General features: G+C 36.5%; 1 long non-coding RNA gene across 1 annotated transcript in view; it reads left to right on the top strand.

Moving 5' to 3' along the window:
• The first annotated feature begins 327 nt into the window (after positions 1-327).
• The window catches only part of LOC141392031 (uncharacterized), a 37625-nt gene continuing 13986 nt past the window's right edge, over positions 328-23966 (top strand). The window contains exons 1-2 of the long non-coding RNA XR_012409767.1: positions 328-1495; positions 13944-13975. This is a non-coding gene — a long non-coding RNA (uncharacterized lncRNA). The remainder of the gene's footprint in view (positions 1496-13943; positions 13976-23966) is intronic.

Raw genomic sequence — 23966 nt, 5'->3', positions numbered from 1 at the left:
AGTCTGAAAAGAGAACGAGAAGAAGAGAAAGTCGAATACAATATTTAGAGAGTGAAGTTAGTCAATACGACTATAATACATAAACAAAACACACACAGTTACATTTATACTCTCAGGTGTTTAATACATACACCTGTGTTAATTGAGCGTCATGCTCAGTTAGAACCGAGACACTTTGTGTCTAAATCAACGGGAGGAAAAGAGTACACTATATTCTGGTGGAGAAGAAACAGGTGAGCAGAGCCAAAATTAACCCTCAAAAAGGTTTTCTTACTGCGACTACTCTCCGGGAAAAAGGTTACAAAAACCAAACGTCTTCCATAGCATGGGACAAGTCATCAAACGTACATCAAACGTGTTGGACGTATTCCATCCAGTGCCTCGCATAATCAAAAGTGATCACCACAGAGATATGAACAGAAAGAAGTAGATAAGAAAGAAAATAACAATAATAAACAAAATAAAACAAAACAATATGAACACGCTAGTTCTAGTGACAATGAAAACTTGTGATTTAAGTCGTTTTTCAGTGTGTGGTGTAAAAAGTCTCAATTGCTCGCTCAGATCGTTAAAATCATAAATTTGCTGCTGTTGGCATTTAGAAACGAATTATGATAGGGGCGCACAAAAGAGAGACAGTAAGCTGTTCGGCAGCAATTGGCCCTCTTCATTGCAGACACTGTTTTGAGTTTTGCCAAAGTCTCAGTTAAGTTACCTGTCGTGTTGGCCACATTCGAAACGATCACTTCAGTTTACAAGCAACCAGTGAACAGAGCGGTTGTCGATTGTCGTCGTTGACTGCTACAACCGACCACAGTGATGGTGTTTGTTCAAATCGAAATTGAATTATAAAAAAAAACAAAGTAGAACCCGCTCGCCCGCCCGACCCTCTCATAAAATGAAAGCTAAATAGAAAACCTTCAATAACAAAATAGCACAACAACGCAACAACAGTACCCAGCTACGAACCTTCTACATCACAGCAACCCGTATCTGGTCTTGTTCAGATAAAAATTAACACAAAATATAAATCAAAAGTCAAGAACTATGAATGTTCGTTCAAAAACCACGCTGTATGTGTTTGTTTTCTGTTTCTTTAACGTGAGCCCATTCATTTGCCCGCTCGACAACAATTAAAACGTGTCAATGAGATTGTCGAATTGCCGTTAAGAATCACCAATCACACACAGCCAAAATATAACAGTCATCTGGTTGTACTTTAGGTGTTGGAGATCGATCTAAAAACATTCAAACGTACTTTTGAATTTAGCACACAAGTGTAACTTTCCAAACGTAGCTATGGGATGATGAATGTGAAAGAACAGCTGACGCATTATCTGAGAATACAAAGGAAAGTGGAGATTGACGACATAAGGACGAAAATAGGCTATTATTGGATGAAAGATCTTGTATAGAAGGAAACCTTTCGACGTAAAATAAAAAAACTGGATGAAGGCCTCAAAGTTATCGTTTTGCTGTGCCGCAATATATAAAGGTATGTATTATCCTTGCAATATTCATTCATATCCTTGTTATATCCTTTGTCAAAATGAGAGATGGATCCATAAATATATTCTGGTCTTTCATGTGATTTACAACTTTTTGCTAAATAGATTGTCTTGTTAGGTTTGTCGCTTTTTCCAATATCGTGTTTTTTCTATTTGTTACTAGCTCTCCGTAATTTTGTAGGCAGGTTTCTTTTTTGCACAATCATTAAAAATAATTTGTACAAAACAAATATGAACACTTTTGGAGGGTACAAACATCTCTCAGACTATCTGGCCAGCAACGGCAACAACAATAATGTCTAAGCTGCTATGAAACACAAAAACGATTAAAAATAAACCATTGTTTGTGACGGTTTTCTTATTTCCCTGTTCTTCAGTACCACCGTACATGGTATGACCTCTAATTATGGCAAATGATGCCTAGGCTCTGCCTCTATCCATCCATATTTCGATTTTTAAGGTTTTCAAAAATTGACATCATTAACTTGAGATTTTTAAGTGGAGTTAATGTTTTCTTTTTGGTTGGGCAGAAGAATGATAAATGATTTTCATGTAAGTCAATGCCGTACGGGGTTCACACACTTGTACAGAACTCAAATCCAAAATATGGTTTCTTATAAAAGTTCATGCCATGCCTGATGTTGATTTGAAAGAATGAAGAAACAACAACAATTTCCTTATAGGCGGTAGCCTTTATAGAGATCTTTCAAAATTTGACCAAACTCTCTGTTATAGGAAATTTACTTTGATGAACTTAAAGACAATTATTTTCCCGCCATATGCCCAAGACGATCGACTGACCGACCAACCATTCATATGCTGAAGTATAGTATCAATTACAAAATTCCTACAGAACTGGTTTGGTTTTCTGTTCGATTGTATACTGAAGAAGAAGAAGATGAAGAGGTAGCATAAGAAGCAGTCTTCCTAAACAATTTCATGCACTAAAATAAGAAAAAAATGCTCTGCCAAGGATGGGAAGGAAAAAAAACGCAAAGCAGGCGGTAAAGGTACTAAGGAAACACATGCTTTCTGGGTGTATCATACACACAAAAACTAAAAGTCTGTTATGGTTTAGCTTCCTGCAACCAACCCATCAGGCAGACAGAAAAACAAGAGACATACATATTCAACTGTCACTCATGACCACAATGTTACTCTCGCTTACTGACTGACTGACTTACTGTATTGCAAACAAAGCTGGCAAAAAATAAGAACACATTTCCTCCTTGCGAAGTTTGCATATGTCGAATCACTCGAATCTGATCCATCAGTGACGCTTAAGAAATTTGTGAAATTGTATATATGGCTACCACAATAAACTAAAGCTTGTTGATCAGAGATTTTTAACACAGTTTATGGTTTGAAGAAATTGTTTCCCGGCATTGTTTCCATTCATAATTTTCAAGGATCAAGGGACAAATTTGGGGCAGCTCAAACAACAGCAAGGAGAGATTCTAAACATGGGACTTATTATTATTTTTAAGTTACTCATCTGCATTTAAGTTCCTTGCACTGAGAAGTTCGTGGTTTAGAATCTACGGCAAGACAACATTTCAGTTTTTTAATAGTGATTAAACCACTCCCGTGGTGTTGGATACATTTCCTGAGTGAGTTTCTTGTATATAGTTCTTCTTTCAAGATCTTAAAATATTTTTTTCGCTTAATTATTGCTGACTTTTGATCAGTATATTGTTCTTCTATTCATTCGGCTTAAGGTCAGTAAAAATAAAAAAACACATTTTGCTTTTTAATGTTGATTTATTTTTTTCGATATTTCGACTCTCATCGATAGTAATCATCAGCGAATTATTGTCTTTAAAAACAAATACAGTCGGACCTCGATTATCCGTAATGGTCGGGAACGGAGGCATTACAGATAATCGACTTTCCCGGATAATGGAATAACACTGTTTCTCATATATTTTTAGTAAAATATATGCGTCTTTGGATATATTTATAATTACGAGCAATTATGAATTTAATTTCAAGTTAAAAAGATTGACACGGTGCGCCTGAACTAACTTTAAATGAAATGTGCTCCCACCTGGGAAGTTTTTGCGGATTCTGAAACTAAAATGTTCATAGATGAAAAAAAAAATCAAAAAACAAACCAAAAAATCGTTGGAGCGTTTTTTAAATATGTCTCGGTCAAAGTTCACATTTTTAGGTTTATTTTAGGTTTTCAAGATTTTGCTTGGAAACCGCAAGTACTATCGAAATGGGACTAAAGAAAATGTGGCAGGAGTAAAAAATCTCTACAACATTTTCCTTAGTCCCATGTCGATAAGGCTTGAGGTTTCTAAGAAAAATCGTGAAACCCTTAAAAAAACCTAAAACTGTAAACTTTGACCGCGATTTTTTTTGGATTGGATTTTGGATTTTTTTCTTTTTTGGATTTTTCTCATCTGTTTCACTGTTTCAGAATCCGCAAAAAGTTCCCAGATGTAAGCACCTTACATTTGAAGTTAATTCAGGCGGACCGTGTTGAATCAGCTCTAAAAAATTATTTGTGCATGGTTGTTGTCCATTGAAATTTTGTAGAATGAATTATAATCCCGGATCATAAAGATTTTCACGGTTAATCGGTGTAAAATGAACAAAAAATTCTGTGTTTTTCTTTCCCGGATAAGGGAGGTTTGCGAATAATCGATTCCCGGATAATCGAAGTTCGAACGTAGTTATTGAAAAAAAAAATATATATATAAAACAAATGTTGTAATAATAATTACATAGTTTGTATTATTCTATCAGCTTATCACATCCTATTCTGTTAACACGAGTTTTCCAACTAAATTATCTTGTGCTTTTCAATTACATTCGTGTATAAGACATACACCGAACAATGTTCCTAAAATATTTTAGACGAATTTTAAATAAGGATTTATGATATAATCGGACCATTAAAAAAGAAATGCTTTGTTTGTATTAAAAATAGATCAGATTTTTCAAAGCTATGTACAATACCTTCACAAATATTACATTTTTTTTCAAATACATTCAAAATTTCTTATTACAATTTCCCAGAAACAATAGAAACAAATTTTCCATCAAATTGAAGAAAAAAGCAAATCATAGTTCCTCGAACTTTTTTCCCATGGCGTTAACTCTCCATATGTTGCTCTTCTAAAGTATTGAGCGAATACCTGCCGTGGAATTTTCTTTGAAACATTTCTTTATCGTTTAGTTATAAAACCGAGCGTTAAATTTCTCAAACCTAATTATTTTAAAAGGGGGGCCCGGTGTATCTTATCCCCAACCATTAAACTAAATCATTCGCCATAGGTGGCATGTTGATGGGATAGCTGAACCTCTTTTTTCTTTCTGATTGAAGTTTTTTTTTGGCCAATCGGTCAATGGTTCATTGACTAAGCATGTCTAATTGCATTAAGCCTAGATTATTTCGCCCAACAGAACAGAACAGTAGAGCAGAAAAAACGAACAAATCACATGCAACTCAAACGATCAAATCAAAGGCGAACCACCACTTTACTCTCAAGAGGAAACTTTAGCCCCAGCAAGTGTTGCCGTGTGAATTTTTTATTAGCCACAAGACACAAATGGGAAAACTGTTGCAGTTGCATAAGCAAGAGAGACAGATAGAAAAAAAAAAAAGAATTCTAAAACCTTAATTACCTTCGAGGAGTGGAATGAAGTGGATGGAGTTGTGCGATGTTGGCCAGATTGTCTTCTGCAGTTGTTTTGCTTTCGGTAATTTCCCAACTATTTGTTTAAGGTTCTCATGGCTTAGCTTGTGCACCCCACATCCCTGGGTATCCGTTCCCCTGCTGTATGCTGTGTAAGGTTTTCTGCGGTTTTCATTGTTAGTGGCAAACAGCAACAAAAGTTACTGCAACAGCAGCGGCAGCAGTAGCCGTTGCCAGCAAGTGTCTTTAGTTTATGTCAGCAGCGCGGCCTCAACAGAAGTTTGCTGATGTTAGTTCTTGGAAACTGAAACCACCAAATGTTGTCAGTTTTGTGTTGTAAGTCTGAGCTAAAGCATTTTGATAGCATTTTTGACAACAGCCAAGACCAGCCACTACAACCAAATCGACGAAGAAACGACAATTCAACACAATTGCAACACAACCATTTGAAAGCAGATTCCAAAGAAATTGTAAATTAACTTGGCTGGTTGGAAGGTAGTTCGGGGGGACTTGTACCCTGTAGAAAAAAAAACATAACCCAAACGTTGACTGTATTTTGCTTGTAGTTTTATATGTTCGGCTGATTTTTTTCAAAAGAATTTTGCTACCAGTTTCCTTCCTGCCGACTGACTACATACAAAAATGTATTAACTTGTCGCCATACAAACATACGCACACACTCAGTCATATGTAAAATATTTGGTACATTTAAAAAGTCACAGGATGACAGTGCGTATGAATTGTTGCTTGCTTGGCTGCCTTTACCATTTATGGTATTCATTCATACTACCGCCAACAAAACAAAAAAAAAGAAATATTCATTCATGATCCTTTTGTGTTTGTTCTCTCGCGCTTTGAAACAAAACAAACAAAAGAAAAATGCATTAAAAATGAATTGTCACAGCTATTGACGAGGCTCATATGCTATGTTGCACCCATTCGCCCGTCCATCTGTCCAAGCTCAACGCCATGCTGTTCTTCTACTGCTTCGGTTTTACGCACACTCAGTTCAGCGCGAACATGACATACGCATGTGTCAGGTTACGACCAATGCTGACTAAACTCATTACAAATGCGAACATTTAAAAATCATTAAGTCAACCAACCAACCAACCGAACGGCGGCGGTCGGAGCATGTGGTCCAACTTCAATTGTATATGCTAAAGCTCTATACATGGATGCAAAAACAAAACAAAAGGGGGTATGACGATTGCTTGTGGCACAGGTGTACATTGTGCAAAATGCACTGGCGAAAGGCCAAGCTTGGCGGCTATAGATACAGTGGTCCCATCGAAGTGAAATGGGCAGATGCAAGATTTAGATCTTTTAGAAGTGGGGAAGAGAAAGAGAAACAAATTAATAAATCGGTGCAGGAAATACATCGTTGAAACGAATTTATTGATTTTCCTTAGTCGTTACTTTCTAATAAGAAATTAATTGAAACAATTAATATTTTATTATTAACCGTAAGTTGAATGCCACAGATTTAATTGGATTTTGTTCAGCTTTTAAAGGTGAAACGAAGTTGGAGTGGCCAATTTTTAAATAATCAGTTTATAAGAAACTATTTTTTACTCCACGCCTCGACATGGGTGTACAATTCAGTGAGGAACAACTTGCACTGATGGCGTTGAGAATAAAATAAAAATTCTGATGGTTTGATTGTCAATTCGAGTCTGATTTTATTGAAATTTATTTTCCTTAAGAACTAATTAGAATAATCTAACTTAGCCTAAGCTCAGAGATACAGTACATATCCCTGTATTTAACTGTGCATGCTACCTCTTGATCGCATTGATATCTTTGTATGTAGACTTTATCAAATCCATTATTATTAGATCACACACACACATCAATGTTATGAGTGCTTGGAATTTCTCATAATCTAAAGTACAATAATTAACATTTATAGTCTGTGTCAGCTCACAAGATGGCTGAATTTTGGTCATAGGGGTTTATGGCTACTGGGAAACTGATGTATGAATTATTTATTTATATGTATGTAGTTGTCTAATTTTGTGCCAGTGTCTAAACCTCATCCAAAATATGTCCAAAGTTATTTTTTTGCTGATGTTATGTCATGCTAGAGACGAGGTTCCACCCTATGACCCTTCAAAATTGACTTTGTGGTGATAACGTAATAACTCATTCGGCTCATTCGGTTCATTCGTCATATACCCATGAGTAGTTCGTTCGTTCGCTTCTTTACTTCATCCCACAATTTAGTTCGATGTTTGTTCGTTCGTTTTCCAACTTTCAGTTCAGTTTCACAAAATTCAGTGTTCACCTGTTAGAGATGCTTTTTATTTTCTTCTTTTCATTTTATTTATTTCTTTCTGTGGCCAATTTGTAATAAGGTCTATATCGTAGCTGGTGGCAGAAAATATAATGAAAAAAAATAACAAATTTTTATTAGAAAGTAAAAAACAATAACAAATTATAACCAGCTTAGTCGGCGGCAAAAATTATAAATTTTCAGAAAAATGTTGAAGAAGCTTTAATTTTTAAATAGAGCATAAGTGTATCACAAGCGGGTCTAAGGCTATTAGGAGCACAGTCCATAGCCTCTAACATGTATCGCTCTGTTATTGCAATAAAAAGAGAGCAGCATTGATGAACCTGTCTCAGTATTTCATTTTAAAATATGTTTCAGTTGAACTAGTTCGATGTAGGACGACAAAACACTAAGGGCTATTCACATAAGTTACCTTTTGTTATTGGTTGGATTTAAAGACAATATAAAGAATTTAAAACATACATTTCACATTAAATGGTAATTTACTTAATGGTGATTAACTCTGCTCTGAAATATTCAGCCAATAACAAAAGAAAGCTTGCAATATTAGGCGTAAATGAAAGTCTTTATTAAAAGCATTACAAGAATTTATTATGTGTTACCAGTGGTAACTTACCACTGTGTTTGAATTTCTGTGACTCTTACCAAGATCTGGTGGATTTAAAACATCCAGCTTGTTTGGTGGAAATGTCCTGGAGTAGGGGAAATGGGTAAAAGGGTATGTCTTAGGGAATAAAACAAAACACAGTTGTTTAACCATTGACTTAATATGATCAGTAGCTTTGTTCTGGCGATAAGAAACGCCATGGGTTTTTAATACCGGTTCTGAGTTTTGTTTCACTTAGGACAACGTTCAGTGACGTCGCCAGGGCAATGATGTAGATGATGATGATGTCTGTCTTCCTCGTCTGTGGCTGCCTTTAAAGGAATCATTGAGGAATAACGCTAAGCGTTAGTAAGCGAATGTCTCTTATGAATTGTGTGGAGAGTGTGATCGTCATTTTGCGATATTGATTATGTTTAGCCAAGCCAGCAAGTATGTGGTCAGTTACATTCTCGACTTGTTGTTGTACTACTATTGGTCTGCTGCTGGTGCTGCTGGCGATTGGCCTTCTATTGCATTCTCTTCGTGTCGTTGCATTGTGGCGTGAATTTCTGTATTTGGTCATTTACTTCCTTTGTCATTTTGCACAAGAATTGATAAAAATGAAGATAGCTTGGGGAATATATGGACATGAGGCCCAGCAGGAAGTGGAAAAATAAACAGTGTCCATTATTATGGCCACATCAGAATGAAAAGAAGCGCTGACTTCATTGTGTTCGAATCATATCACCCAACACTAGGCAGCCGCAGCAACAGAAACAGCCAGTGCTCCACCTTCTAGTTTGGCACTCAATAAATCAAGCAGGTGGGAAAGGACCCCCAATTGTAGTTTGCCACCACAACAAGTGTGTCTTAACTTTTACTTACATTTTATGGTAATTCGAAAGCGACTGGCAGGATTCGACAAGAGAGTTGAGCTTTTCGGTACATTGTTGTACTTATTTTGCATGTGCTCTCAGTTTGTTGGTACATTTTAATGCCAACAACATAACCGGTTCACATGCCATATTCTGTTTACATATATCAAGAGATTGCCCTTCTTCGTCTTTGGGGTTTTTTTTCTCCAAAATACTTTGCGGTAGGTAAGCCCAAATTGGTGGTTTTTGCTTTTTCAGTTTGGATCCTGACCAGCCAATGTTTTTGTTGTTGTTTTTTTGGATTAAATAAAACAGCACGTTGGCCTCTCCCACACATTGAGTCAACATCAAAACACAACAACTACAAACACAAGAAATATACACAGCCAAATATGTTGAAAGAATTTGGTTTGTGTTAACAGAAAAAATCCAGTTTGTAAATTTTGTTTACAAATTGGCAAAAGGTGCAGTCGTCAATTGATAGATGCTAAAGCCGAGTGAATAGAGTGTTTTGTAAGAGAGGAGGGGATGAAGGAAGGTTTTAATAACAGGGTTAAATAAGTTATGTCGGCGTAGAGAAATAAGGCCTCATGAAATAATACCCTAAATTGAAAATGAAAAAAGCCCCCAAACTGGTATATGGAAAACAACAACAAAATTTTTGGGGCCTATTTTCGTCTTTTTGGGACCTTTTTCACTCAGCTGTTGGGGTCAATTTGTCTTCGCAACAATTGCATTTTTCATTGAGGAAATTACAATGTAATTTGTTTGATTTTATTTTCCCATAATAGCCATAATCTAGGGAGCTTTTGAGTGCAGTATTAACTTTATTTCTGACACTTTTTTCTCAGTGAACAGTATTTGTTCTTACCAACCAACATCAATTTCTTTTGGACTCTTTTAAGTCATTCATCCATCCATCCTGTTGTCCTTTGCGCTTCCATATTAAGCAAATTACTGCATTTTAAACATTCCTAAGCATAGGAAGCCCTGGGCTGCGGTTTATTTTCTATATTGACAAGCCATGTCTGCTTGTTTGAGCATACACACATATGTTTGTGTGTATTAAAAAGATGCCGAAGTTTAATGATTACCGCAAATGCCATGAAAAGTGAACGGATGTGTTGTTGCTTAAACATATTTTCTTGTTCGTGAAAAAAAAACTAAGCAAAATATGGTTATGCCCATCAATAGGATGTCATTCAAAACGATGTCAAAACACGATTACATAATTTCTTATGGCCTGAAAATATTAAAATACTCGTATATGGGATAGAAAGATGCCAAAATTTAGTTTTCGATATACATACATATTATTTCCTTTCTGTTTGCTTCAAACAAATAAAAAAGGACCAAAATGTTTGGTCATTGCAAATGACTTATTAGATTTTTTCAGCCCTAGAGCATAGTTGGTCAAAATTGTAAGAACATCAGATTTAAGGGAAATTCTACTATCCCATTTTCTAATATTGTATACATTGGCGCAAAAAAAATGGTTACAAAATGTTGAAATGACACATTAATGTACAATTAATTATAACGGTTGAATTAGAGAGTGAGAGAGAGAGTCCTGTATTCTCTAAACTGGGCCTCCCTTCTTTGCAAAGTCAGCACAACCAGTACGCACCAAATATTGTTGCTTCATTTCCTTTCTCTCGCATTTATGGTATTACTGTTGGGCGCCACTGTACTAAATAATTATTACTTATGTGAACATTTATTATAGGTTCTATTGCGATTAACATTTGAATACAAAGACTTAGACTTAAAAAATGTTTCCAACATGTTCTCCCTTTCTCTCCAGCATCATCCACTATCAACACAGCAACATAGCCATCATCAACGTGACAGTTGGGTGATTAGAGGTTCGGCAAGTTAGCCGGGCCAGAGTAGTATTCCATTGGATTGTGTCATAGTGCGGTGTCACTGTAATTACTACAAACTACTAGCCAATGCGACACGGTTCGCTTCATACTTATTAGTACACCTAGAACACGGTGTACGCGCTTCAATTCTCATGAACTTTAGGCGCGTTTCGTGAAATTCTGTTTGTTTTTGCTGAGCTGGGTACAAAAACTCATGGGAAATCATTAACAAAAGACAATTAAATCTAAATACAGACGAATAGACAGACAAACACAAAGATCATGAGATGAGTTTTTATTTGTTGTTGTTCAACTTTTGAATTTCGTTCATCAGCCGGTATGAAAGCAACAAAAACAAATTCCTGTTGTTGGTATATAGCAGCCTCGCCGCCGGTTGAAGTTGTTCTTTATTACCCCCATGATGTTAGTCTGTTAGTCAGCAACTGGCTACAATATTCAAATGTTTGAATACATTTTCTTTCAAATACTACATTCAAAAGCAACAATTGACCAAAATATACACACTGTGTTTGTTCATATGTACATATCTGCTATACAATGTCGATTAATATGCAATGATAATGATGACGACAATGACTGTGATGATGGCGATGAAGTTAATGTTGATGTGGATTTCGTTCAATCGCATTGGTTTGTTCTATCATAAACATTTTTGTCATTGTTTAGATATTTCAAAGCTCGCCACAGACATTCATCAGTCTCTTTGGTCGGGCTACAAATCGACATAACATACGTAATTACTCTAGGAACTGGGCAATCTATCTTCTATCTGCACACCATAAGAAGTTTAGACTGTTTCTGTATGTGAAATACGAACGAACTGAAACTCAAACACTACACGATTTGTTTCGGCCAAAGTCACGTTTTACCGCATGTTGTTTCAAAAGCTCCACAACCCGAACCCAGTTGCCGGTTTGTTAGACAGAGAGTCAGCGTATTAGTTGAAAGAAACAATGTCAACATATAAACATCATGTTGGGCTAGTATTGAATAGTGTCAATGAGAAAAGAAAAAAAAAATGAACTTTGGAGGCCAAATAGAACCATGAATCAAATAAATTGTAATCCAAATAGATTTGTTGATGTCTAATCTAAAATATTGGTCCTTTTTATCGGAGAACAAATTGAATCAATTTCATTTTAACAAACAGCTGTAACGTTGAAGAAGAACAAAATTGTTGTTATTTTAGATAGTCGTAATAAATATGGATTCCAACCAAGTGGCTATTTCCAAATTATATTCTTACATTAATGTTCTTGCCAATTGGTTTTATTATAGGATTGGCTCAGCAAAGTTGTGTAGTGAAAACTTTAATCATGATGAGTCCTTTTGGTTTATTATTTTATATAGCATAGAAATTGTATAACTATTCCGTTCTGTCTAAACGAGTGTATGAGTCAATGATTCATACCCTTTAATATTTTATCAGTCTTCATTTTCTTGTTTTATTTTGTATTGAATAAGTAAATTCCACACACATCCAACCAATATACTAGGTCTAGCAGTTAATTAAGCAGCTCCACAGACATACTAGAAAGGAGTAAAATTTTTTGTTTCGAAATTTCGAAATAATTGTAAAAAACATATGGGATTTAAATATAAAACAAAGCAATGTGTTCCACGTGGTATAGTGTCAAGGATGCCTGCACGTAGAACATGAAATTTTTCTTCGGTGGCAAATTCCCTCAGTGAAATGTTAGGCACATTTTATGAATATTTCGGCCATGGGAAAAAACTTTTGAAAAGTTCTCCCGTTCTATATTGTAGACGTCGTTCGGACTCGGCTACAAAATGCGGGTACCATATCAATAACCTAAAACCAGTAAGGAAAGGATCGAAGTCGGGCGGGACCAACCTTATTGTACCCCACACCACTGTGAAAATGTAAGATATATGTATATATATCTGAACCGATTTCGATGAAATATGATACACTTATTTCTAGACTAAATTCCGTCACACATTGCAAATATCATCAAAATTGGACATATATGGGGTGTTTGGTGCATCAAATACCTCAAATCGGTCGAACATATATATGGGAGCTATATCCGAATCTGAATCGATTTCGATATAATTTGGCACATTTACTTCTAGACCAAATGTATGTACACTTTCTAAATTTCATCGAAATCGGACAAATATAGCGTGTTTAGTGCAGAAAATAGTGAAATCGGCAGAAAATATATATATGGGAGCTATATCCAAATCTGAACCGATTTTCACCAAAAGCAATAGCGTTCTTCCGATGGCTAAAAAATGATATTCCCTAATTTTCAGCAGCATCGGATAATAAATGCGATCTGTACGTTGCGAACGGGCGGACGGAAGGACGAACATGCATATGCCCAAGGCATAATACCCCTTACCACAGTGTGGTGTAGGGACTTCATTTGACAGAAAAAAAATAAAAAATAAAATGATATAAAAATGTCTAGTCCTGGTAAAAGTAAGTCCCTGAGCTTTGATTGGTTCATTATTAAGGATTATATCCATCTGTTGTCCTATAAATTTAAATTTTTTGCACAAAATATTAAATATTATGGTTTGTTTCACTAAGAGGATTCGAATACAAATTCTGTTTTTTAAATATATTTATTTTTTTTAATTTTGCCTGTTAGGGCCAAGATCAATCATTTTTATTGATTTTTATTAATTTTGTCGTTTAGAGTTAAGCTGGATGATCGGAAATTATTGCAAGTGAAAAAGGAAAGCCAAGTCTGAAGAGCTGCTTAACCCACAGCGAAAGCAGGTATCGTAATTTGGTGACTGTGTGGGTTCGAGTCCTTGGCTTTCCTTTTTCACTTGCAAAAATTTCCGATCATCTAAACGAGAAAATTAATAAAAATCATTAAAAATGATTTTGGCCCTAACAGGCAAAATTTAAAAAAAAAAATAAAATTGGTTTTCCTTTTTCACTTGCAAAAATTTCCGATCATCCAGCTTAACTCTAAACGAGAAAATTAATAAAAATATATTTGATTTTATTTCTTTTCAATCAAACAACAATTCTCTACAACAACAGGAGTTTGGTAGTAGTGCGAACGAATTTGTATTCAAAACGTTTCAGTGAAACAGGCTATTATTATTTGTTTATATATCACAAATATTCTTCACTTATTTTTTTTATTTTTTCTTTTTCCAGATTTGCAAATTCGATTGGCATTGTAAAATAAGGTCAGTAAGTGATTTTTTCTTTATTTTTAATTAGTTAATTCTATTTAAATGAAATGCGTTTGGTTTTGTGTGACACTAACGCTGCAAAAAGAAACGAAAGTAAAAATCAGTGAAAGCGTGTGAATTTTTCTTTTCTTTCACATTCATCGTTGTTCATTTGATATCTTTACATGGCTGTCAGAGCAACGGTAGTTTGTTTGTCTCGTCTATAGAAAATTAATTTGATACCTTCCAATGACACAGTAGACCATAAAAGACCTAGTTTACGTAGTCGGCTAGTGAAAGACAGACATGATGAGACTGACATTTAAATGGAACTTTTTTTTTTTTGGGGAGACAATGACGTTGTTAATGATGAAGACATGTACCAGACCACACCGCGCCAGAAACAAAAGCTCAACCGCAAACTGAAAATGACATAGGGAAACAACAAAAACAATACAACCAAATGCGATACACTTCACTGTGCAACAATTGTGTTGTCTGGCGCTTTGTAATGTGAGAAATTTAGATTCGGATGTCAAGCATCTTTGTTTTTGATGCAGATTTTCTTAACAATTTTATTGTTGGGGAAAAAATCATGGCTGGTCTTAGGTAGCCAAACGAAACGGCTTTACAAGACACAGGCAAGAAAATATGATATATAACAACAGTAAATGCAAAGGTACGCATTCTTTGCAACAATGTTTTCGATGACAAACATTAAGTGACACACAATTGTCAGATACAATTAGAATAATTTATATAAAGTTCTAAGTATGTATACTAGGGTTATAACTTTTTTGTATTTTTTTGCAAATATCAAAAATACCACCACATGGAAAAATATTAAGAAAATATTAAACATTAACATTAAAATATTAAGCGTTATCGCTATTCCCCTAACATTCTTGCACCGATTGCATACAAGTTTTCCATTGCAGTTATTTCTTTTATGTTTTCCATTAAATAAGCTATCTCTTATTGAAATTGAATATAATCTTCAATATATCAATCGCGATATTTGAGAGTTTATTTTAACATAAATAAATCCTATACAAAATAAATGTTTGTTCAAAAAACTAAAATCAAATATTTTACAAAGAAAAAATTATCCAAAGGTCTTTGGAAGTCGTTGTCAGTGCTTGAACTTTTTTCATCGAATCGAATTAAAAAAACTAGTTTTCGTTATCAGGACAATATTCCGCACATGGTACTGGCGTGGCATTTTTAGATAATAGCCCTAATGTATACTACTATATATACAACAATTGGTTCTCATCGAAGTCAATGTGACATATTATTGCAAAAGTTCCTTTATTAAGTTCTTCTTGCAATGTTGACCTAGTTTTCTTTTGCAATGCCATCCAGTGTGACAAGACTTCAAGTCATGGAATGCGGAATACCTTCCGTTATAGTTAATTATTAAAAATGTTTTTATTCATACGTGGGAGGCCAAGACATGAGACTCCTTGGGCCACGCAATACAAAAATATGACAACTGGTTTCCTGGAGAGCAAAAAAAAGGTTGGTAAGATGATGATGATGATGGTTATTGCTGGAAGTGAAACTTCCGTTTAATGTTTATCTTGGGGGATATGACATTAAAACACACATACATACATACCCACATGAACACATTCGCATGGGAATTGTTAACACACCTACAGTGCCAGCCACTTATCCAATGTAAGCATTTACCATAGTTGTTGACTCATTAATTCAACATCCCAGCATCCATTCATTCATTCACTTAAAGATCAAACTCAACTTGAGTTACTCAAGTGATCAGAATATCACAACATTTCAGGAAGTAATTGTGGCAGTGTAGTTAGCCAGTTATTGCCTTGTTCCTGGTCGTTCGTTGTTGTCGTACAACATAATCTAATCAATTTGGTTTCGATAGGCATTCAACCACGGCTACTCGAGTGGAAAACCTGTTCCACTGTTCTAACATTCTATGGAGGATGTGCTTCATGTGGAGCCGACATGCGTTTAATTATGCGTATGCAATGCTCAATTAATGTGAGTATGTCGCCACTATTTTGTTATCCACGGCATTTGTGGCCACTACAGGCTATAAATCAGAGTCCGAACGTAGGTACATGGAACAAAACGCGTAAAGAGTTGTTGTTGCTTTTTTTGTTTTTGTCGAGTGTTTATTAAAAGCCCGTTTACAAGTGCTAATAATTACAATATTTATTAGCATTCAGCATTGAAGAACGTTGTTGTGCTAGCAAGACCAATAACAGCAACAACAACAACAGCAGCAACACCATGAAGAAGAAAATGTTTCATGCGCTTCACAAACATGAAATGCGCATGGTTGGTTCATGACAACTCTTTTAGTGTTAAGACAATGTTCGTTTGTTCATCCATGCTTGCAATGCGACAGCCAACCAAAGGATCCATCCATCCATACATGCTGGAGCTTACACACCAAAAGATGACCATCACACATGGTGGTGGTGCCACAGATGCCATGGAAGATGCATAACATTTTATCTGCGATTCGGTGTGACGACACAAATGCACTCATTAATGTTAATAAAATGGACAATTCCATGATATACGAATGACTGCCAGCTACAAGGAATACCGAGCGAAAACACTTAATTTAAGTGGTCAGTTATGGGGATCGATGGAAGTAGTGGTGGGGCGATCTTCCAAACATAGTCCATTTGTTGTTACGGCCACTGCTGCAGATGTGCCATACAAAGGCGCCGGAGGTGACACCTGATGACACATTATTTAAATTTTTATTGTAATCTAATAAAAGCGAGCATACATGCCTCGTAAGCTTTAAATTGATGAGACTGTTGACAGAACTGAGCAAGCCTATCAAAATGCGTTCAGAATGGTTATGCTTTCAATTAATACAGATGCAGAGGATAGACACTTCCAAACATAGTTTCTTGTGGTGGCAATGATTAATGGGAGTTGTTTGGTAGATGCTGCCGCTGCTGCTGTTTGGGGGCAAATGTGATTGAGATGTTGCCTAAGTTGTAGTTCGGTTGGGAAACAGGTTTTCGTTTTCTCTGATAAAAGTAAAGTTGTTCATGCTCCCAGAATTGGATCAATAACCCTTTAATGTTATGTTCCGCTATTCATAGTTTCTGATCAATTTTTTGTAGGTGTGTGTGTTGAGGGAATATGTTCACGTTTTTTATAGCTCTTGGGTGTTTTGAGATTTTTAAAGTTTCACATAAATACTCTTCCGAAAAACACTAAAGTTATTCTCTGTATTTTTTGGAGTGTTTCGAAACTGAAGCATTTCAAGTTTATTGGCATTCTTTTCGTTTTCTTCCATTTGTTTATACCAACAGTCGGTATTTTATTACCCCGAACAGCAAGTTATGCTTTTTTGGCCAATACGGATAGAAAATAACAACACCAGCAGGCAGTAGCAGCACAAGAGGTAACAACAACATCAGCAGGCTTCAGCTTGGAACAGTTAAACAGAACACCTGTGTCAGCATAAATGTGGCAAACTCGCGTCAAACTGTACAGCAAAGTGATACAAAATATTCAAGGTCATTAACCGTTCATATTGAACGAATTCGTTAGCTCGTCAACAGTGTGCGATATTAAATTTCAAAAAAATAAATTGAAACATAAAATGCGCCCGATTTCCATTCTATCCTCGTTGGTTAAGTTTCTATGAGGAATGTTTCACTAAAGATACGAGTATTTATAATTTGTGTGTTGATTACAAGGGCTATTGAGCTAGGCAAGGGTTGTTTTTATCTAAGAAGCCACAAACTTTATTAGCAGCATGACCAAAAATTAAACTATTTCAAGTGTTCAAAAAAATGGAAGTGTTTTTAAATGTGAAGAATGAGTCAACCACAGAGCTGTAATTTGAAACAGTTTAGTGACCATAACTACCCATACCCACCATATAAGTAAAATATAGGTAATATTTTTATTTGAAATTTGAATTTCATAATGGATGTCACCGTGCTACATGTTCGCCTTGTTCATATAATGTCATGGTTTCAAAATTCCGGCAAAATAACGTCACTTGCTTCTGCGTTGGCACCTCGGACATAGTGATAAGGAGGATATCCCATATCATTGAAATACTAGTTGAATCAGACAGCTCTCTTTAATATGAGACGAGTCGCTCATTTGTAGCATATAACGGGTTAGAATGTGGTGGATGTTATTAACCAACTTGTACACCGCAGCTGCACGCTTAAACACGGCCTTATAGCTCGTCGGATGGGTTGGGTTCATTGTGCTGCTAAGTCAGTTGTACCACAGAACATAATAAATACATTTAGTTCATTGCGTGCACTGCCATTTTCCTTCGAGTGTATGAAGGTTTGAAATACAAAGTAATGTCAGATATGTTTAAGAAGCTAGATAAAGAACAGAGTTTCAGATACTCTGGAAAAGAGGAACAAATAGAAATGATAGATAGAAAAGATGGAGACTTTCTAATGAAGTATAGAGCGCCTGGTGGTATTACGCTCTGGTGCCCACCTCAACCATAGTCACATTCCTAGGACCCTAGTTTAACGTCGAAAGAGAGTTGTGACCCCAAAACATCTTCCGGCAAGCACCTCTACATGGGGTAGATCAAAAAAGTAATCGAAGATCTACTCGGAATTCATATTGAGTTTTATTTTCATAACACTTTCTTCTTACAAATTAACAAAGAAGCTATCTTAAATAAAGGTGAGGTTAGAAACATGAACGTTTCTTCAGCCTAAGCAACAATATATCAACAAAATCAAATGGGAGGAAATCAATGATATGAAATGAGCTTAAATTCATGCTATATAGTGTATATCGTATAAATATGCGTAGAGAAATACTGTTCATGCAAACTTAAAAATTAATAACTATTATATAATGTAAAATAAAACAATAGAATAAATTTGTATAATATCAAAGTGCCGAATGTCATTGAATGCTTGTAACATTTATATGGATTCGCTGATCGGAAACGATTAAAAAAACTGATTCATCCAAAAAGAAAGATGATTAACTATATTAACTGCAATAACGATTCTAGCTTGTCTATATAGATGTTTAAAATTCAAGGGCATTCGGTATAAATGGCATTATGGTACACATTTTAATGACAAAAGCGAATCTTTAATGTCTGATTTAAACTACCATCACTGATCTGATAACCATGCAAAACAATTAAAAATATTAAATATGCCAAATCAAAAATTGATATAGTATTGTTGTTGTGTTCTTTCTTTAAGTTCAGGTGATGGTTCAGATTAGAATACAATTTCTCTTCAAGTAGCAAAATAACCATTGGCAAATGTTACGGTTTCTTCATAGCACAATAGGATCAAAACAAAATAAATAAAAATAACAACACTTACGTTACTTGTGGCTCCCTCGCAGAAAGTACTTTCGGTGAGCGGCAGCGGTGGTTTTGGTGGGTGACAATTCTGTTATAATGTGGATTGTATTACATGATCAAATTTTGCTAATAAGAGAAATCAATCTTCAATTAAGAGCTTAACTTGAGTGTGTGTGTGTAATTGAGAAATGTTGCTGAAGTTCAAATATGAATGATGAGAAATGTTTGCTGAATGGATCTCAAACTGATCCATCAGCGATCTTCTGTTTCATCAGTAGATATCTCTCGCTTCACTTACACTTTTAACAAAGAAGAATTACAAAAAAACCGTAATAGGCATTTGTCCCATGCAAAAAAAAAAAAAAATGTTACACGCGGTGAATTTTATAAATGATGATCATTAAAAACTGTACCACTTTCAGATTAGCTAACGTTTTTTTTTTGTTTCTTCTTTTAATACGATATTGGCTTAATTAACACTATTCTTGTAGTAATCTCTATATTTCTTTTTATAATGTAAATGAGTGTTGGTATGCAAGAATTCCACAAAAATTTTAATCCTCGCCAGTTAAGCAATTTCAGTATCGTTAAAAATGGATTTGCTTATAATAAATTTTGCAATTAATTGGTTTCTGCAAAATTATCTCAACACACTAAAAACCATACCATACTTATTTTCACTAACGTTAACACTAATTGGGGATTTGCAGACGGGTTTTCCCGGTTTTCAAACCAAGTTTTAGGGATTATTTAGCTATCAATATTATTAGTTTTCGGCACGTCTTTCCGAGATTTTAAGACTCGATCGGTGAATGTTGATTTACATCCCTCTTCTTCTTTTTTTCCACTCTTGATGGGTGTGCGTTTGATTGTGAGTATTTTTTTCAACGTTAATGGATATGATGCTATGAGGATGGCAGGCAAAATGCAAACTAATGCAGATCCGCAGAACAGCCAAACACAAGGCAAGGTATTACAGGAATTGCGACTCTATCGATTTTAATGAGAGCGAAAGCTTTTAATCTAGAATTCTCCTGCAAATATGTGGTTCAAAGCAGGTCTGTAACAAAAGGGAATGATTGAGGAGAGATTATTATTAGTCTCTCGAATTGGTTTGGATTAAAATTTGATTTACCTTTCGTGTTGATGTGTTTCGATTATTGTGTGGCTGAGTTATACATGTAAAAAAACTCACAATAGCCACCAAATATAGTAAACCCTGTAGATTTAATTAAAGAAACAAATCTTGAATTGCCTTTCACATACATTAAAAAAATTAACTTCTTACACTTTTGGAAAACCAATAGAAGTATTTTGGCAAAGTTGGACAAAAAAAAACTTGTCTTTTTTTTAGAAAAATGTAAAGTTGGTTAGATTGCAAATCGTTTGCACTTAGAATGATCTTCTTTGCTTTAATTAAAACGACAAAATGGACGAATAAATGGATCCATGGTTGGACTAAACCCTCGACATTGCATGGCATTAACGTTTCTATTCCAACGTTTGAGTTAAAAACTATGAAGCATTTGACCAAATAACCAGAAAACTGATAGGTAAGATTATCTTGTCTATGGCTCTTTTCAACGCCAGAGGGCGTATGAGGATACGTTAAAAAGGGATATTTTTGAATTTGTGTTCAATTGCGAAAAAAAAACCATCAGTAGTCAAACAGGGCAAGCGCCACTACAATACCCCCCTGACAAAATCAGACTTTGGGGGGAATACAGTTTCCAACCAAAGCTGATCACGCTTGCACCATAAGGACATTCATTGGCGTATGTCTTTTGCGTGATAGACTCCTATTAAGTTTCCACCCAAATCTTCCAACTCATAACTGGAATTCCCAACTTTGCGCCTAACTCTCGCTTTTACAAAGGTTGGTGCCAGTTTAGAGTTGAAACCGTGAGCAAAACTACTTTGCTTGAAATTCCGGCGGAAGACTTCTTGACCTACTCTGTATGATACTTCCCGGGCTCGGAGATTATAAGATTTCTCGTTCCGCTCAAACTGCTTCTGCATAAGATTCTTTGCACGGTTACCCATTATTGCTAGCGAGTCAGTTTTATCAAATCTGATCGACCTATCCTCCAGCAATTCTAGTTGACGCAATAATGGATACATGGAACCATTTGTTATCATAGATTGTCCAAATGCCAGATAATAAGGAGAGGTTCCGATGGCCGAATGGTGTGATGATCTCAGAGAGCAGGCAATACTGCTTAGCAACTCATCCCAATTTTTCTGATCAGATTTGACATACGATCTAATAGCAGATAATAACGATCTATTAACCCGCTCCGAAGCGTTGGCTTGGGGAGCATGGGTTGCCGTGAAAATATGTTTTACTCCGTACCGTTTCAAAAACTGACTAAAGTGGTTGGATCGGAACTGGGATCCATTGTCAGATACCAACAGCTCCGGTACTCCATACGCATGGAAAAGATCCTGTTCTAAATAGCTAACTACAATATCAGAAGAGAACTTCTTGACAGGTTTAATGAACGGATACTTGGAGTAGTGATCGAGCACAACAAATATCCCTATATTACCGGACCGCGATCTAGGGTATGGTCCCAGAAAATCGACGTAGATCTTCTGGAAAAACCGTTGTGTCTCGATTGTCCTCCCCATTGGTGGCCTAAGAGAGCTATTCGGGTGCTTGGAGGATTTACATACCTCGCAGTTGTTGACGTAGTTTCTCACGTCCACTACTAAATTGGGCCAGAAGTAAAATTTTCTTATTCTGTCCAAGGTTTTGTTTATGCCTCCATGTGATGAAAGTGGGTCATCATGGGCCCTTCGTAACACCTCAGGAATAAGCTCTCTAGGGACCCACAGCTTCCAACACAGATCATCACGGACTTGATCTCCAGCTGCGTGCTCCGTTCGCCTATAAGCGTAACCATCGACGACCTTCAAATCTGGCAACTGATGCAAATTATTCTCTAACTTCTTCAAAAGCTGTAAATATTCCTGAGATTTGAAACAAGGTGATTCCAAATCAACAAACATACCTGAATGCTCTTCAAATGAAAACAAACTTCCAACAACCAATTCAGACAGGTCACCGGAATTGGCCCTAGAGAGAGTATCCGGAACCACATTAAGACTACCACGCCTGTGTTCAATTTTAAATTTATACCCCTGAAGCTTTAATGCCCACCGAGCTAACCGTGTGCTTAGGTCCGTTTGGGACATGAGCCACTTCAAAGACGCATGGTCTGTGATGACGGTGAACTCATGCCCCTCAACATAAGCCCTGAATTTCTTAATGCTCAGCATTGCTGCCAAGCACTCCTGTTCGGTGACAGAGTAGTTGCGTTGGGCTTGATTGAGTTTCTTCGACATAAAGGCGATAGGAAACTCTTCACCCTCCGCATCTTTTTGCACCAAGACTCCTCCTATACCAGTTTTACTTGCGTCACAGTGTATAAAGAACGGCTGTGAAAAGTTCGGACTGTGCAAAACTGGAGCGGTGCTCAAGTGGGTCTTTAAAGCCTCAAAGGCCGTTTGGGCCTCTTCGGACCATTCAAATTTACGTTTTGTTTTAGTTAATTCCGTTAAAGGCGTGGCAATAGTAGCGTAGTCCCGGATAAACTTCCGGTACCAACCCGTCATACCCAAAAACCTACGAACCTGTTTGACGGAACGAGGTACGGGGAAGTCTGAAACAGCAGATACCTTCTCAGGGTCCGTGCGAATGACACCTCCGCCTACCAGGTGTCCCAGATATTTAACCTCTTCTACACAAAATTTGGACTTTTCGACATTAATTGTCAAACCAGCCTCTCTTATCCTCTGTGCTACCAACCTTAGAACCTCAAGATGCCTCTCGAAAGACTCAGAAACCACCAACAAATCATCCAGATAAACAAACACTTCCGTCCTGAGAGCCGGGGGTATCACTCGGTCCATTAATCTGGACATAGTCTGCGGGGCATTGCAAAGCCCAAACGGCATGACTGTATAGTGATATAATGGCCTCCCAGGAACGGTAAATGCTGTCTTATCTTTCGATTCTTTGTCGAGGGGAATCTGCCAAAAAGCATCTTTGAGGTCTAAGGCAGTTATGAATCCAGCTTTGGGTAGTCTACTTAAAATGCCGTCTATATGTGGCAGGGGATAAGCATCGCCAACGGTGACCGCATTAATTTTACGGCTGTCCAAGCATAGACGATTCTTCCCGGGCTTGCGATGAAGGACGACGGGGGAGGACCAAGCACTGTTGGATTCCTCTATTACCCCTAAGTCCAACATTCTATCTAGCTCGGCATAAATCAATTTCTCCACTGCTGGAGAAACCGGGAAGTGTCTTTGCTTTATGGGCTTGGCGGAACCGGTGTCAATGGAATGGTACAGAACATTGGTCCTGCCAAGTCCTTCTATCGCAAAAGAGGGAAACAACTTCACAACCTGACAGAGTCGTTGATTTTCGACAGTAGAGAGAGGAATTTGCGTGGAGATGGAGCACAGAGACGATTGATTATCAACGAAGTAATCACTCTTCAACAGCCCTTGAGGAAGCAGATCGAATAATTCCCAAAAGTCTATTCCCAGGAATAAATCCTTATCCAGACTTGGGATTATAAATATGGTGATTAACCTACTCTCGCCCTTAAATATGATAGAAGTCTTCACAAAGCCTACCACTCTCTGAGAACTCCCATCAGCTGTCTTCACAGC

Source organism: Musca autumnalis, unplaced genomic scaffold (assembly GCF_047663935.1).
Source record: "Musca autumnalis isolate F117 unplaced genomic scaffold, ASM4766393v1 scaffold_2, whole genome shotgun sequence".
Lineage (NCBI taxonomy): Eukaryota > Metazoa > Arthropoda > Insecta > Diptera > Muscidae > Musca > Musca autumnalis.
Note: the sequence above shows the minus strand (reverse complement) of the source record. Positions and strands in the feature narration are given on the sequence as shown.